Source organism: Lissotriton helveticus, chromosome 4_1 (assembly GCF_964261635.1).
Source record: "Lissotriton helveticus chromosome 4_1, aLisHel1.1, whole genome shotgun sequence".
NCBI classification, from domain to species: Eukaryota; Metazoa; Chordata; class Amphibia; order Caudata; family Salamandridae; genus Lissotriton; species Lissotriton helveticus.
This window is the reverse complement of record NC_136063.1, coordinates 1,858,347,627-1,858,364,123: the sequence shown is the minus strand read 5'-3', so window position 1 is coordinate 1,858,364,123 and position 16,497 is coordinate 1,858,347,627.

Sequence of the window (16,497 nt, the reverse complement as noted above, 5' to 3'; positions counted from 1 at the left end):
TATTTATCTTTTTTAAGTTTATAACCCAATACTTCTGAATACAATTGCAACTCAGTAAAAAAGATAGGAAGTGAAGATTCAGGTTTTAACATGAAAAAAAGAATATCATCATCAGAAGCAGTATATATATTTAGTATTTCTTTACTTTGGAAGCCAAAGAGGGTGTCTGAAGTTTTTACTTGATGTAAAAAGGGTTCTAATGTGAGAATAACTAATGGAGATACGGGCATTCTTGTCTAGCGCCTCAGTTGAGAGGGAAATAAGGAGATTGAATATTGTTTACCATGACTGTAGAATGAGGCAACCAAGATAGTAAAGAGATTAGTTGTATAAATAGGGGACCAAAAACTGTGCCACTTCAGGGCTTTCATGAGAAAGTGCCAGTTAACTCTATTGGAAGCTTTTTCCACATCAAGAGTCAATGCAGCAAGAGAGAAGTTGTGTTTATTTGCTCAACTAAGCATATATTAAAGAAAATACCTGAGGTATCTTCCATATTCCTGTTTTTAACAAAACCATATGGCTACAAAGTAATAAGATCAGGAATGAGATCAGGTAATCTAAGAGCAATGGCCTTAACAAAAATCTTACAATTGGTATTTATGAGAGAAATGGGACGGTAGTTATGGAAAAGGGTTAAATTGCAACCTTTTTTGGGGAGAATGAGTCATATCATCACCTCTGCAAATGAGCCACTGGAATTATTTTAGGATAGAAAATGGTAGATTAGTTTAGAAAGTATGGGGAAGAGTCCATTTCGAAACTTGACCTTAGAATTTGACTGACAAATCATCTGATCCTAGCGCTTTAGCCTTTGACAGACATTTGACCACATAGGGGCCGATTTCGATCCGGGTCGGAAGGGCACCAAACGCGATCTGGCCAGAAAAACTACGAGCCGTGCGCATGTTTTCCGCCTGACTCGTACAGCTTTACGAGCAAGCAAGTACGATGCGAGCTACGTGAAATTCACTGACCGAGTCGTTTCCGGGTCTGAACTGCTCTGTACGTCTCGAGCCATAAGCTAACCATGCCATGCAATGGATGCGATTTACGACTGAGCCAGTACGATGCACGTGTTGGACAGCCAGTTCTTGCCGAAGTTTACGGCTCGCAAAACGTCCGTGACGTTGCCTTTGGGGATCAGCGTCGGACCCACTGTCACCCGCAGCCTTATGACTTGGACACAGGGGGAGACTCAAGCGTCAACCCCAACACAGGCGTGTACGGTGCGGATGGCACTGACGCGTACCCACTGTAGGGGGTGCCTTTGTGCGAGCCGCACTCATTTAGTCAATGGGAGCCCATGTACGCACAGTATTACCGGCTCCCATTGACTTCTATGGGAGTCCGACCGAACCAAGTCCGGCAGCATACGTCGGCTTTGTACTCGTGCGGTCGGACTGCAGGAGTCCGGCTCGGTCGGAAAACACTCTGGATCCGACTCGATCGGAGGGCTTTCCGACCCAGATCGGAATCGGGCCCCAAGTAGAGTTCATCAATTCTTAAAAGAGATTCAAGAGGAGAAGTATCTGTGGTAGTGCAAGGCTGGGGTTTAAGATTAAAATTAATAGAATCAGTAAGTTCTTCAGAGGGGTTGGCTTCAGAAGCATATAATTGTTGATAATAATCTGCAAAGCAAGCTGCGCAATGTCTGCATCATGGAACAAGTGGGAACCTGACATAATTATAATGGAGTTAATAGATATATTGTCCTTTCTACAATGTAAGTAGATAGAAAATCAATTACCATCTCTGTTTCTTCCACCATAGTATATAGCATTACATTTAAGGAGAGTACCACAAGCTTTTCAGTAGTTGCTTTCCTAAACTGTATCCTGGCTGCAATCAGCGCATCAAAATCTTCTGTATTATTTTTAGAATTATAATAAATATCTTCTAGATGCTTTATATTAGTTAAAAGAGCAGTGGATTATATTTCCATATGTTTAATTTTGGAACAGACATAATTAATTATAAAGCCCCTAGAAGAAGGTGTAAACTAAAAAGCTGTGTCTCCGGTATTATATTGTTCAAAGAACTGAGAAATAAAGATTCATGTTAAGTAAGGAAACATTTGTCACAAAGTAACAAATTATTGAATCTCCAATGTGGTTTGTGGTTATGATCCCAGAGGATTTCATGATCTGTCCAAACAGTGGCATGATCTGATAGAAGAATCAAACAAATCTCCAAACTGGTCAAATGTGAGAGCAGATTTTTACTTAGGAGCATATGATCGATTCCAGTTTTAGAATTATGAGGAGCAGAGAAAAAGGAATGCTCCTTCAGTTCTTGATTGTAAAGGCTCCAAGAATCAGATGGCGAGTGTCGGGATGTATTGTGTTGGAAGACTTTATGGGCTTTGCGAGGAACACATTTGGAAGAAGAATGACAGTCATAAAAGAGGTCTAGAATCTGATTAATCAATCAGGAGGTTGTAAGCGCGCTACTCACCTGTGAGGGTCTCAATGTGCTGAAGGGAGGGGTGGTCCACAGAACTGTTTAGCCATAGAGCCAGGTCTTGAGTGTCCTCCTGAAGGTGTTCAAAGATGGGGCACGTCTGATGTCTTCCTGGAGCTCGTTCCAGGTTTTGCCCGCAATGTGAGAGAAGGATCTACTGCCTGCTCTGGCTCTGTGGATGAGCTGGGTTTCAGCTAGCGCGAGGTTGGAAGATCGGAGGTTTCTTTTGGGGACGTGGAAGTTTTTTCTCTCATAGAGGTATTTGGGTCCAGTGTTGTGTAGGCATTTGTAGACGTTGGCGAGGATTTTGAATGTGACTCTTTTCTCCACGGGGAGCCAGTGGAGTCTTCAAAGGTGCTGGCTGATGCGTTCGTGCCAGGGGATGCCGAGGATGAGTCTGGCAGCGGTGTTCTGTATTGTCTGGAGTTTGCGGAGTAGGAACTTGTTTATGCTGGCATAGAGTGTGTTTCCAAAGTCCAGTCTGTTGCTGATGAGTGTGTGGGTGACTGTTTTCCTTGTCCCTGGGGGATCCATTTGAAAGTCTTGAGGAGGACATGGAGGGTGTTGAAGCAGCTAGAGGTGATGGCGTTGACTTTTTGGTGAGGGGTGATTTGAGTACGATGCCGAGGTTTCTGGCATGGTGTTGTCTTACGCTGAAGGGGTGGTTCCAAGAATGAGGACTTCTGTCTTTTCGGCGTTGAGCTTTATGCAGCTATTGGTCATCTAGGCTGCGACATCCTGCATTCCTTTCTGGAAGTTGAGTCTGGGCGATGGTGGGGTCTTTGGTGAGGGAGAGGATGAGCTGGGTCTCGTCAGCATAGGATACGATGTTGAGGCCGTGTTGTCGGAAGATGGTGGCGAGGGGGCCATGTAGATGTTGATTAGGGTCGGGCTTAGTGATGACCCCTGTGGGACTCTGCAGGTGATTCCTGTGGGCTCAGAGAGGAAGGGTGGCAGTCTGATTCTTTGGCTTTTTCCGGTGAGGTGTAATCAGATCCAGTCTTGGGATGTTCCTTGTATGCCGGCGTCATGTAATCTGGTGACGAGTGTGCAGGGGAGACGGTGTCAAAGGCTGCTTATAGGTCGAGTAGGATTAGGGATGAGGAGTGGCCTTGGACCAGGAGGGTGTGGGTGTCGTCTGTGGCAGCGAGGAGGGCGGTCTCCGTGCTGTGGTTGCTTCTGAATCCGTTGTCTTCGATGAATCGTGTCAGTTCCCTGTTGACTATTTTGGGGGAGATGGGCCGGTATTTCTTGAGGTGAGTGGGGTCCACTGTGGGCTTCTTGAGCAGGGGTCTGACTTCTGTGCATTTCCAGTCATCTGGGAAGGTGTCTGTTCCAAAGGTGGTATTGATGGTGAGTTGTAGTTTGGGTGCGATGGCGACTCTATGGTAGATGTGTGGAGGGCAGGGGTTGGTGGGGGCCCGTGAGTAGATGCCTTTCATGGTTGAGGCAGTGTCTTCAGCCGTGATCCGCGTCCAGGTCGAGATGGTGGGCTGACTGGTGTATCTGGGGGATGGGTCGACTCTGGCATCAGGTGGATGGTTGATGAAGTTGTCATAGAGGCTTTTGATCTTGAGGTGGAGGTCTGTTCCTAGTTTCCCTAGTTTCTCACAGAGGTCTTGGGACAGGGTGATATCTGTTGCTTCGCTGCGGTGGTTGGTAAATTCCTGAATGACACTGAAGAGTTCCTTGGAGCTGGTGGAGTTGGCGAGGATTTTGTTGCAGATTAAAGTCCTCTTGCTGGTTGTGATTTGGTTTTGGTAGTCTGTCATGGCGCCCTTGTAGGTGGTGTGGTTTTCGGGTTTTTTGGTGTTTCTCCAGTTCTTCTCAAGGTGTCTGTAGGTACGTTTTGCTTTTTGGAGGTCGGTGGTGAACCAGGCAGCTTTCCTGAGGTGCTGTTTTCGGGGTTGCGTAACGGGGCAAGCTTGTCTGCACAGTTGGAGATCCATGTGTGGAGTTCCCTGGCTGCGATGTTGGCATTGGATGCCGAGGTGTGGTTGTGTCTGGTGAGAGTGGAATTGAGTTGCTCTTTGGTGACCTTGCTCCAGTTCCATCGTGGTGGGCATGGGGCTTGTTTGAATGTCTTGGGTTTTTACACCGTGAAGTGTGCGCAGTGGTGGTCGGTCCTTGGGATTTTCATCATGTGGCTGAAGTGCACGCTGGTTCCTGCTGTGGAGATGGGGTCGAGTGTGTGTTCTGCCCTGTGGGTCGGTGTGGAGATGAGTTGTTTGAGTCCGATGTTGGCAAAGTTGTCACAAAGCGTGGTGGAGTTGGGGTTGCTGTGGTTGTCGAGGTGGAAACTTAGGTCTCCGATGAGTATCTAGTTCATAGAGGGGATGGCGTGGGGTGCTATGAGGCCGGTGATGGTGGCAGCGAAGGAGGCATTGGTGCTAGGGGTCTGTAGATGAGAGTTCCGCGGAGTGTGGAGTTGGAGCTGGCCTGGACCTTGAAGTGCAGGTATTCGGCGGAGGGGAAGATATCAATGATTGAAGTCTTCTCCTGTTATATAATTCTCAGTGTAATGCTCTGTGATCTTTTGGGAAATCTGTTTCTAGAATTCAGGATCCAGATATGTGAGACCATATACATTTAATAATGTTAAGGAAGTATATTGTCTGTCTTAAGCTTAACAAAGTCCCATCAACCTTCACAGACAGAATCCTGGGATACAAATGAAATGTGTATGAGTTTATGACAAAAAATGACCACTCCATTTTTATAAAGAACCAATGAAGAAGAGAAGAGAACAATTCACCCACCCAAATTGTTTTTAACTTGACAACTTCCTTTCCACGGAGATGAGTTTCTTGAAGTAAGGCCAATTGACAATTTAAGCAAGATAAATGTGACAATACCTATTGACATTTGACTGTTATAACTCTAAGGGCCCGATTCTGATCTGGGTCGGAAAGCACTCCGACTGCGCCGGATCCGGAGTGTTTTCCGACCGTGCCGGACTCCTGCAGTCCGACCGTGCGAGTACGATGCGCCCGCATGCTGCTGGACTCGGTTCGGTCGGACTCCCATAGAAGTCAATGTGAGCCGGTTGTACGACGGGTACATGGGCTCCCATTGACTGAATGGGTACGTCTCACACAAAGGCTTCCCCTACAGTGGGTACACATCGGTTCCATCCGCACCGTACATGCCTGTGTTGGGGAGACCCTTGGATCTCCCCCTGTGTCCGAGTCGTAAGGCTGCGGGTAATAGGGGCTCCGACGTGGACCCCCAAATACAAAGTCCCGGACGTTTTGCGAGCTGGAAACTTTGGCTCTAACTGGCTGTCCGATGTGTGCATCGTACTGTCTCAGTCGTAAATCGCATCCATTGCACGGCATGGTTTGCTTACGGATGAGACGTACGGAGCGGTTTGGACCCGGAAACGATTTGGTCAGTGAATTTCGCGTTACTTGCATTGTACTTGCTCGCTCGTACAGCTGTACGGCTGGTACTTTTTTCGGCCGTATCGCGCTCGGTGCCCTTCCGAGCGGGATCGGAAATGGGCCCTAAGAGTTATTCTTGAGGATAACATGGTAAAGCCATAACAACATAAATGAAGATTTATTATATTATTAAAACATAAATTATAAATTTTGATGGTATGCATATTTAGTACAAAGCATAACATATTTGTAAAATTCATTTTTTATGTGTGCATGTTAAATAAATAATTTATTTTTATATATACAATTACTTTTATACAGTTTTTTAAAAAAAGGTGAAGTATTTATAATTTGTTATAAATTTGTTATAATTTGTTGTAATTGCTTACCTGTGTAGTAGAAAATTCGATATAGTGGTTTATGTAGTTCTACTTTTTTCTCTGTTCGCTCTCTCGCAAAGTAACACTCTTCCTCATTGTTTGGCCGATATACGGTAAAACTGCGTTAATTAATGCCTTCTTTTTATAATGTTTAGTTAATTTGTTAACATTTTGAATTGGTTTGTTTTAGTTTAGTTTGAATTTATTAGTCAAGATACCTTTTTAGAATTTTTTAGCAGTTACCTTTAATTAGTTTAAAATGTATATAATGCGTATTTAATGTTTGTATTTATGTTATTTTTTGTTGTTATTTAAATATATTTGTAAATAAATGTAATTTAAAATATTTAGAGTTGATATATATTAATTTTAGGTTTTATGGACATTTATTTAATGTTGTATAGTTAATTTTTATGTTGTTGTTAGTATTCTAATAGTATTTGTTTTAAATAATTAAATATTCATTATATTTCTTGTTATAGTTTATTTTAAGTAATTGGGATATGTAATTAAATTTTATAATTTTAAATATTGTTTTTTATTTTAAAATCTTATTTTTGATGTTGTTTATGGTAAATGGTCAAAATATTGAATCCAAAATGTAGACAAACCAAAATATCGAGTCCAAAATAAATGGACAAAATATCGAATGGACAGAATATAGACATCAAAAATATCGTTTTGAAGGTAAGTAATGTAATATCGATTTTAAAAAACTATAGACAGTCAAAATATCGAAGTACATAATATAGTTTATTAAAAATATCGAATTTTTAATACTATCACATTTTTTAAAGTGTTTTTTATGTTAGTATGTGTGTGAAAAGTGTATATATTTTTGTAATTTATTTTAAGTAATTAATTTTATGTTATTTAATTATTGTGTAATTTAATTCTGTAGCGGGTTGTGGGTTTATAGGGGAATAGGGTGGGAAGTAATTTAATTATAATTAATTAAATATGTTAACTAATTAATTGGTATTTATTTAGAATACATTGTTAATTAATTTTTAATTGGTAATTAATTAATTCTTAAATGATTATTTTTTATTAATTGATTAATTGATATTTATGTGAATAATATTAATTTATTTTCTGTAGCGGGTTGTAGGTTTATAGGGGAATAGGGTGGGAAGGAATTTAATTATAATTAATTAGATATGTTAATTAATTTATTGGTATTTATTTTGAGCAAATTGTTAATTAATTTTTAATTGGTAATTAATTTTTATTAATTGATTAATTGATAATTATGTGAATTATATTAATTTATTTTCACTAGAGTGGGAATAGTAAAGTGTACCCCTATGCTATCCAACGCTTTCCCTACTGTTGCACTCTCTGGAGTGGGAATAGTAATTTTTACCCCTACGCTATCCAACGCTTTCCCTATTGTTGCACTCTCTGGAGTGGGAATAGTAATTTTTACTCCTACGCTATCCAACGTTTTCCCTACTGTTGCACTCTTGGAAGTGGGAATAGTAATTTTTACCCCTGCGCTATCCAACGCTTTCCCTACTGTTGCACTCTCTGGAGTGGGAATAGTAATTTTTACCCCTACGCTATCCAACGCTCTCCCTACTGTTGCACTCTCTGGAGTGGGAATAGTAATTTTTACTCCTACGCTATCCAACGCTTTCCCTAGTGTTGCACTCTCTGGAGTGGTAATAGTAATTTTTACCCCTACGCTATCCAACGCTTTCCCTACTGTTGCACTCTCTGGAGTGGGAATAGTAATTTTTACCCCTGCGCTATCCAACGCTCTCCATACTGTTGCACTCTCTGGAGTGGGAATAGTAATTTTTACCCCTACGCTATCCAACACTTTCCCTACTGTTGCACTCTCTGGAGTGGGAATAGTAATTTTTACCCCTACGCTATCCAACGCTTTCCCTACTGTTGCACTCTTTGGAGTTGGAATAGTAATTTTTACCCCTGCGCTATCCAACGCTTTCCATACTGTTGCACTCTCTGGAGTGGGAATAGTAATTTTTACCCCTACGCTATCCAATGCTTTCCCTACTGTTGCACTCTCTGGAGTGGGAATAGTAATTTTTACTCCTACACTATCCAACGCTTTCCCTACTGTTGCACTCTCTGGAGTGGAAATTGTAATTTTTACCCCTACGCTATCCAACGCTCCAATTGTGTATTTCTTATTAATATTATGTTAATATATATATATATGTTTTAACAGATATGATTGTATTTTTTTTATAAGTTAAATTAGTTATTTAAACTTGGATGCTAATGACAAGGGTAACTTGTCATGAATAATGGGGAAAATGAAATCTTAGCATCCAAGTGGTTAATAATTTTAAGGTAATTTAAGTATTTTTAAGTATATTTTAGCTATTTATTTTTAATATTTTTTTATTTTACATTAATTTTAAGAAATTCTATATTTTTATAATGTATATATATATAAACGATATTTTGGGGTCGATATTTTGGTACTTACCTGTCTGTAGATAGGAATTCGATATTTTGTCTGTCGATATTTTGGAATCTATATTTTGGGTAGTCTATATTTTGTCCCTCGATATTTAGTCAGTGACCCGTTGTTTATATGTATTTTATCAATATTTTTGTAGTTGATATTGTTGATATCGATATTTTTGGTGTATGTGTTTTATTTTTGATGTTATCGATATTTTTGTTAGCTATATTTATGTTGTCGATATTTATGTTATCGATATTTTTGTGGACGGCAAATTTCTATTGATGTTTGTGTAATTTCTTGGTTAATTTTAGGTTGTCGATATTTATGTTTACGATATTTTTCCTCAATATTTTTGTAGTACGAGATTTTTGTAGTCAATATTTTATCAGTGATCCGTTATTTCTCCAATTCCTGTTTTCTAAATTCTTTATGAGTTTTTTGAGCTGTGAGATTTCTCTAGCGATGTGAGAGACATCCAGAATTTAATCTTCTACATCACTGACACGTTGTTCGATGGCAGAGATTTATTGCTTCTGAGTGGACCATTTATCTTCGATACGCTTAAGAGAAGCATTGGTTTCTTTTGACAATGAAAGGCTTTAAAGATCTAACTTCTTCCATTATATACTCCAAAGTGAAAGGTGAAGAAGACTTTGAAGGCGAGGAGATGTCTTTTTTGGCCCGCTAGACTGATCCTGAAGGTTTTTGGGAAATAGTTCCTGAAGCCGAGGTTTGAGAGGACCCGCTGTACTCACTGCCAACCTCCATGACAGCGGATAGATAGTCGGGAACAAGGTTGTTTTGCTGGGAAAGCCTCCCAATGACTGGCTTATTTGTAGAGGAGGATGACTTGGGAACACTTTTCAGGTTGCAAAACTCACCCATAGAGCAGAGTTCTTCAAACTGTGGGGCGCCATCCTAGGGGGCGCGCACTCCACTCTAATTTTACCTTTGTTCCCTGTGGCAAATCGAGGGAGGGAAAATCGACGGGGCACGAAGTGCCCTGCTTTTATTATGTTCACGGTCCCAGGAGGGGATTAATTAATTCAGCTTCAGCTGCAGTGAGGAGGCAGGAAGTCTCCCCAGCTAAATTTGAAGGTAAACGAACAGACAGGCCTGTTCCTTTGCATTCGATATTCTAGTTGAGGAGACCAGGGCCGGCTCTAGGACGGTGCAATCGGTGCCACTGCACAGGGTGCTGAATAGGGGTCGGGGCGTCATTTTTTGCCAGTATATCATCATTTTTAAAACACCTGCTGCGCGTTCCTAGCATCAATTAAAATGTCAAGATAACTCAGCTGATTAATAATCTTCCTTGAAAGAGACCGGAGGTTTGTCAAGTGGAAGTTCTGAAAAAGCGCATTATTATTTGTTGTATTTTTTACTCCATCGTCGCAGATGTGCACATTCTTCACAAGAAAGAATTTATGTTTATGCAGGCTTAAGTGCTATACATTGAGTAATAATAACAGATGTTACAGCGCTTAGAAAACGTCACTCATGCGGTATGGAGCGCTATGTTGAAACATGTTAGTGTTTATTAATATTGGGAATGTGTTTGTTTGCCTTGGTCTTCTAAGTGCAATTGATAATTTACTGTTTTGTTTTGCTTCCGCCCTGCGCATCTTAGTTCCCATCAAATGGGATGAAAAAGGTGAATGGTCTCTAACAGGGGTGTGGCTGATAGGAGTAAGAAGTCTTGCCAAGTGACTTGACGTGTAATTAACCCGTTTCTTGCATCGAACGTTCAGCGCCAGTGGTGAACGTTCTAAGAAACGGGTGGGGCCGCGTCGGCCGTTGGACGTGCGCAGCCCTACGGAGGTAGTGCTCGCAACGGCCGACAGCAGCACTAAAAGGGTTAAGGGTGTGGCTTAAAACATATTAGCAGCATACTGAGCTAGGCACGGCATGGTGTGTAACAAGCATTTGGATGTTTTTATATGTGTTTTCATCCAACCATATTAAACAGTGAGCACATGCACTTAAAGCTGACCTATGGGCTTTGAAAGTGCTAGTTAAAATTGGTGTGCTCAACATCAGATACATGGATACCCAGTGATACCGCCTGGGACATCAAAATAATGAGCTGGCAACCCTAATCACAAGACTGGGAGTTTGTTGCAGGATGACCACATAATTTATTTCCTACACCCTGATCCCTGGTTACTGCCATATTAGCAATAGTTTAACACATTTGAAACCCTACGCTGCCCTCAATAACATTCTGAGTTACTTCAAGTGTCTGGGAATGCACCTTGCATTCAGACAACTCGCTTCTCATTCTCGCCCTTCACTTTCACGCTCACCCTGCACTCACACTGATCCACATGCATTCACACCATTAATGCACTTACGCTGCACTCACAGTGATAACTCTGCACTCACAATGCATTTGCACTGTTCATCCTGTACCTCACCCTGCAGTCACAGGAGCCCACTACTCGCCCTGCACTCATGTGACATTTCACTCAACTGTCCCCCTCACTGCTTAATCTGCAATCTCACTCAAATAACCCCACCTCTAACCATACGTTCATTCGTCCCACTCTGCACCTATATCTGCACCCAAATTTATATGGTCACCTCGCTCACCCTGCAGTCACTCCTCTTACCCTACTCGCAAACTGTCGCATGGCTCACTGTGCACTCACATGAGCACTCCTGCCACCCACACAGCACAGAGGGTAATGTGCCTGCTCCACAGAACGTGTACCATGCAGATCACAGAACTGAGTGTGAGTAAACAATGAGTAGCGCTATCACAAAATAAAGAGATGAGGTGCATCGTTGGTGAGTGGTAGTGAGGGAATTCATGAAGAAGGAGGAAATGTGGGATGGGGTACCAAAAAAAAGACTGTTGAACTGTGTGCAACAAGTGCTTGGGCCAGCCCTGGCTGGGAGTGTTAGCCCTCACCCGAAGTTGGGCCCCTTCCTGCACAAAAACAATCTCCCCACGACGCAGGCATCCTTGCACCATGGTGCAAGGATGCCTATGCCAGCGCATGGCTGCAGTTTGTGCGCCAGCGCAGGGGGAAGCACAGAGATGCGTTATATTCTTGTAAATATGTTGCATTCCTGTACTTCGGAAGTGCTGCAGCGTGGCGCAGCCAAAGGGCTTGCAGTGCCACACCGCTGCACTTCCTTGTAAATCTGACCCTGGATGTGGAGCACAACCTGAGGATGGCAGTAGCAAAAATCCATCCACAGGTTGACCGTCTGTGGTGAAAAACAGGCACACCCGTCACATTTATGTTGGTGGTGTTATCAATCAATGTCATGTGTAAAACAACCCCATCCTAGTAAAAACAATTTGCGCACACTTTATCTAGGAAAATGGTGGTTTGAGCTATGTAATAATCTGTCATTTCAGCACACCCACTCACAAACCTGCACCTAACTAAAAAACACTCTTATTATGTTGAACATTATATGCTGGATATGGCCCAGGATATGCGCGCGGCGGTCAATTATGTAGTGTACCAGATTCCAGAAATTCCTTTCAGGTGTTGGGGGGGCCCAACAGCTAAAAAAATTGAGGTGGGGTGGCTCAACCTACAAAAGTTTGTAGACCTCTGCCATAGAGAGTTTCACAACAATGGAACATTTTCAATTCGTAATAAATGATAATTAGCCAGCAATTAAATGGGCAACATGAGCCAACCTGAATAATATACAGACAATTAGTGAAAGGCGTTATCAGTAAGGCAAAGGTGTGCAGTCCCTCCAGTTATGAAACACATAGCCAACAGTTAGAAATTGAGAAATAATGGGTATAATTCAAATTAGCAATAGGATGAATTACCCAGTTACACCAAAGTAATGGGTAAATACAGTGGTCATAACGAATATTTGCACCTGTGGACTAGGAACAGGCGATAAGTAAGAGAGTCAGCCAAAATCCCAAGGAGTATGTTGTTATTGAGTGCTGAGGCTGCACAATATGAAAATTACCTCAGGAGAGGGGATGAGGGTCACCGCAGGTGTATTCAGGCTGCTACAGCCTGAATGCTGAAAAGAGATTAATTATCGCATAAAAATAGGTTCACGCTGTGATGCCTGCCATCCGACATCAGAATCCAGCTCTATTGATGCACAATAGCATCAGAAGGAGCAGTGCCCTGGCCTGCCCATCAGAGTCACTCTGGAGCTACTAGGAATGGCAGCCATCAGGCATGGTGCCTGTGCACGCCCCCTGTCGAATGAGTCTATTGGCTCTTTAACACACTACATGCCTTATTCATTCAGGCTTTCATCTGCTCCTCATCTATTGAAAAGAACCTTTAATCTTCCTCTCCTGCCTGAGCCTTGGATTGCAGCTATAATGGCCTTGATTCAACTTATCTTTAATGATGAAGTAGTTGTAAGTACAGAGTCCCTCAATAATGATTGTAAGTACAATCTTACATGCATTAGTCAAACCTGAACCAAACGTCCCTGTAACAGTGCCTGCTAATTACAGTAATCGCTGCAATATTTCTATCCCATTATTTTCTCCATTACCTCTACACCACTGTAAGGATGAGATGATCACTTACAAAATCATGAGCAATGGAACCTATATAAAAAAAGTATTCACTTATCTTGAAAATGTGCAAACCTGCAGAATATGTGATAATCCATGCAAACAGCCATGAACTAATATCATCAATGGAACTGCGACTGGTCACAGCCTAGTGGTATATAGTTTTCAAGGTTGTCAGAAGGAGAAAAGGATGGTATACTATTCATCACCCCATAATATAATTTTCAATCTGTAGAAACTGAGAAAAATGTCCCTGGCAAGTGAGTTTTGATTGCTACTTGTCCTTTAGCGAGAACAAATTTACCGGTGAAGCAAAATCCTGGGACCAAAAATCATGCTAGAACATTTTGCAGAGAATTTTTTCATTACAGTTTTTGATCTGACAATCACACAATCCTCTCAGCATATACCATAAGGGTCACTTCGTGCCAAGCAATACAATTCCAAGACCAAGAGCTCTCCACACACGAGAGAATGAGAGCAGTCCCATTTGTCTATGAAAAGAAGGCAGATTCTTAATATATTTCACACGATATTGCACTTTCATGAATTAGCATCTAGGGACATCAGGTTTGTGAGCATTATCAGGAAGGCTGGTAGATCTTTAGATGATATACAATCAGTTGTTTTATTTTTCTTACACCGAATAACAAAGTTAATCTGGGAACACCTCATTGAATTCAGGATCCCTGATATTACTATCCAGATAGCACCTAAAAGCAGCTGCAAGCTTCCAAATTTTCAAAAAAAACATATATTGACATGATGGTAACCTAGTTTGATTAACCAGTAAAAGACTGATATTTACCTGCGGATTGCCACTGTACAGCTTAACGCAATGTCCTTAACATTAAGAGGATACAAAAAGTAAATCATTTTAAACAATCGTGGCTCATCTATGGAAGACTCCAGGTCCTGTCCTTGGGTTACCATTACTTTGAATACTAAGCTGCTTCTGCAACAATAAAATGTAGATCTATCTAACAAAAAATGTTCATCAAACTGTAAATATTTTTCCTTAATTTCCCCCGACATTCTGTTTTACTCAGGTGGGAAGTTGCTGGTCTTGGATCAAAAACAGGAAGATTTGGATTTCTGGAAATATTCAAGCTAGATTGAAGTTATATTATGCTACACTGATTGGTATAGCACACTAATCACCGACAGGGTATCCAGGCACTTGGGCAGGTGTGTAGGTGTGTGGTCCCCAAGGTGCTTACACTAGGAGCCAGATCATCATACTTGCAGAACTCAAGGAGTGAGGAGGAGGCTATGATGTATTGAGGGATGTTGTTGCATGTCTTGGGTGCGATGTAGGAGAATGAGTGACATCTAGTTTTTCTTTTGCAGATGCAGGGAGAGTATGCGTGTGAAAGTGAGTATAGCGTAGGTGTACGGTTGGTTGGTGAAAGTATATAAGACTTTGCAGGCATTCTGGTCCATGTGTACGGCTTTGTATGTATATGTGAGAAGTTTGAATTGCCTGTGTTTGTGAATAAGGAGCCATTGAAGCTTCCTGAGGTGCAGTTGGATTTGGTGCAGTGTGTGGGGTCAAGTACGAGTCTTGTGGTGGTATTCTGGATGGTCTGGAGTCTGTGTAGAAGTTGTTTGGAGATTCCAGTGTAGAATGTGTTGCCGTAGTCCACTCTGCTGGTGATGAATGTTTGCATGCTGGTCCGTTTGGTTTTCTGAGGCAACCATTTGAAGATCTTTCACAGTATGCATAGAATATCGAAGCAGGAGGGCAGACTGCAATGACTTGAGCCGCCATAGTGAGATTGTCGTCTAGAATTATCCCTTGTGTGGTGTATTGATGTGGGTGTTGGTCATACTAGTCCTAGAATTAATATGTCTACAGGAAACTTGGCTATTTGTCCAAGTGAACAAAGACAGTTACAATAACTACTTCCTACCTGCAGTATAGTATTCTAGGAAATGTCATTCTGGTAACCTACTGGTATGGATTTCTATTTCTCCCAAAAATTAACTGCCCTTTTTCGTTTGATACTGGGGACATTTTAGTAGTCAGGTTCTGAATACAGAACATCGAAGTTCATATGTTTAATGCATACAAAGGGAACACAAAAGATTATTGTAAATGTGTATTCTTAATGAACTCACTCTGCAACAACTTGACTCACAGCAAATGAACAGGCCTATTTTTTATCCAAGGCCACTGAGTTTGATAACTGGTGACTTTCAAATTCCAAACCAATACCTGGTCCTGCTAATTTGAGATTTTGGTTATGCTAATGAGACCAATGGCATCATGGATATGTTTGCTCAGCAGTTAGCCCCAACAAGGATTCAGTCAAAAGGGAAAATGTACTTACTATTGAATGCTTTGCTGGTGATGAATTTTACTGGCCTATTTCTATTTGACACCCCTGCAGAATCCACTTTCCGTTGTAGGAACAGCGGGAAGGTTTTATCCCTTTTACATGCATAGCATTAAAATTAGGCGAGCTGGTACTGAGGGTCCAAAACGGTCAGGATCCATTGCTTGTCTAGGTCAATATACCACAACCAGTGTGCCAGAATAGGGGGCTGGAAGACTTGAACAGGGGCAAATTTGGTATATCTAGTTCACAAACAATTAAATCACAGCCTATTCATTCTCTACCTGCTCTCAGCTGCAGCTGATCTGCTCTTCCACACTTTAGAACTCCAGCCCAAGCTCCAAAATGCACACTACCTCAGTTTCTAGCAGAGGATTTGGCTTTATGGACAGAGCTGCTTAATTTGCAACTGGGGAACCAGGTGTGATTCTCGGCATTGACTCAACATCCTATGATTCTGGGCAAATCACTCAGGGCCAGATGTAGGAAGCCTAATTCCGATCGTTAACGGCCGAAATGACCGAATTTTGGCCTTTACCAACCGTAATTAGGCTTTTCAGATGCAGGTGGCCAAATTGTAGAATTCGGTAATTTACCGAATCGGTAACTTAAGGAATCAGTAAATTACTGAATTCTTAACATACCGATTCGGTAAATTACCGAATCCTTAATGTAGAGAGCACTCAAGTGAGTGCTTTTTACATTTAAGGATTCGTTATTTACCACCAACTATTAGTTGGTGGTAAATTCCGAATACCTTTCAAAAAGCAATGTTTAGCTTTTTATTCAGTGCCATGTGGCAGACATACATGCCCTTAGGGCATGTATGTCTGCCACATGTGCACCAATGCACTATACAGGGGTGCAACAGGGTGTCAATGTCACACCCTGCCACCCTTGTAGGTCTAACCACTATTACCGATTTGGTATTTACCGAATCAGTAATTCTCATTCATTCCTATAGGCC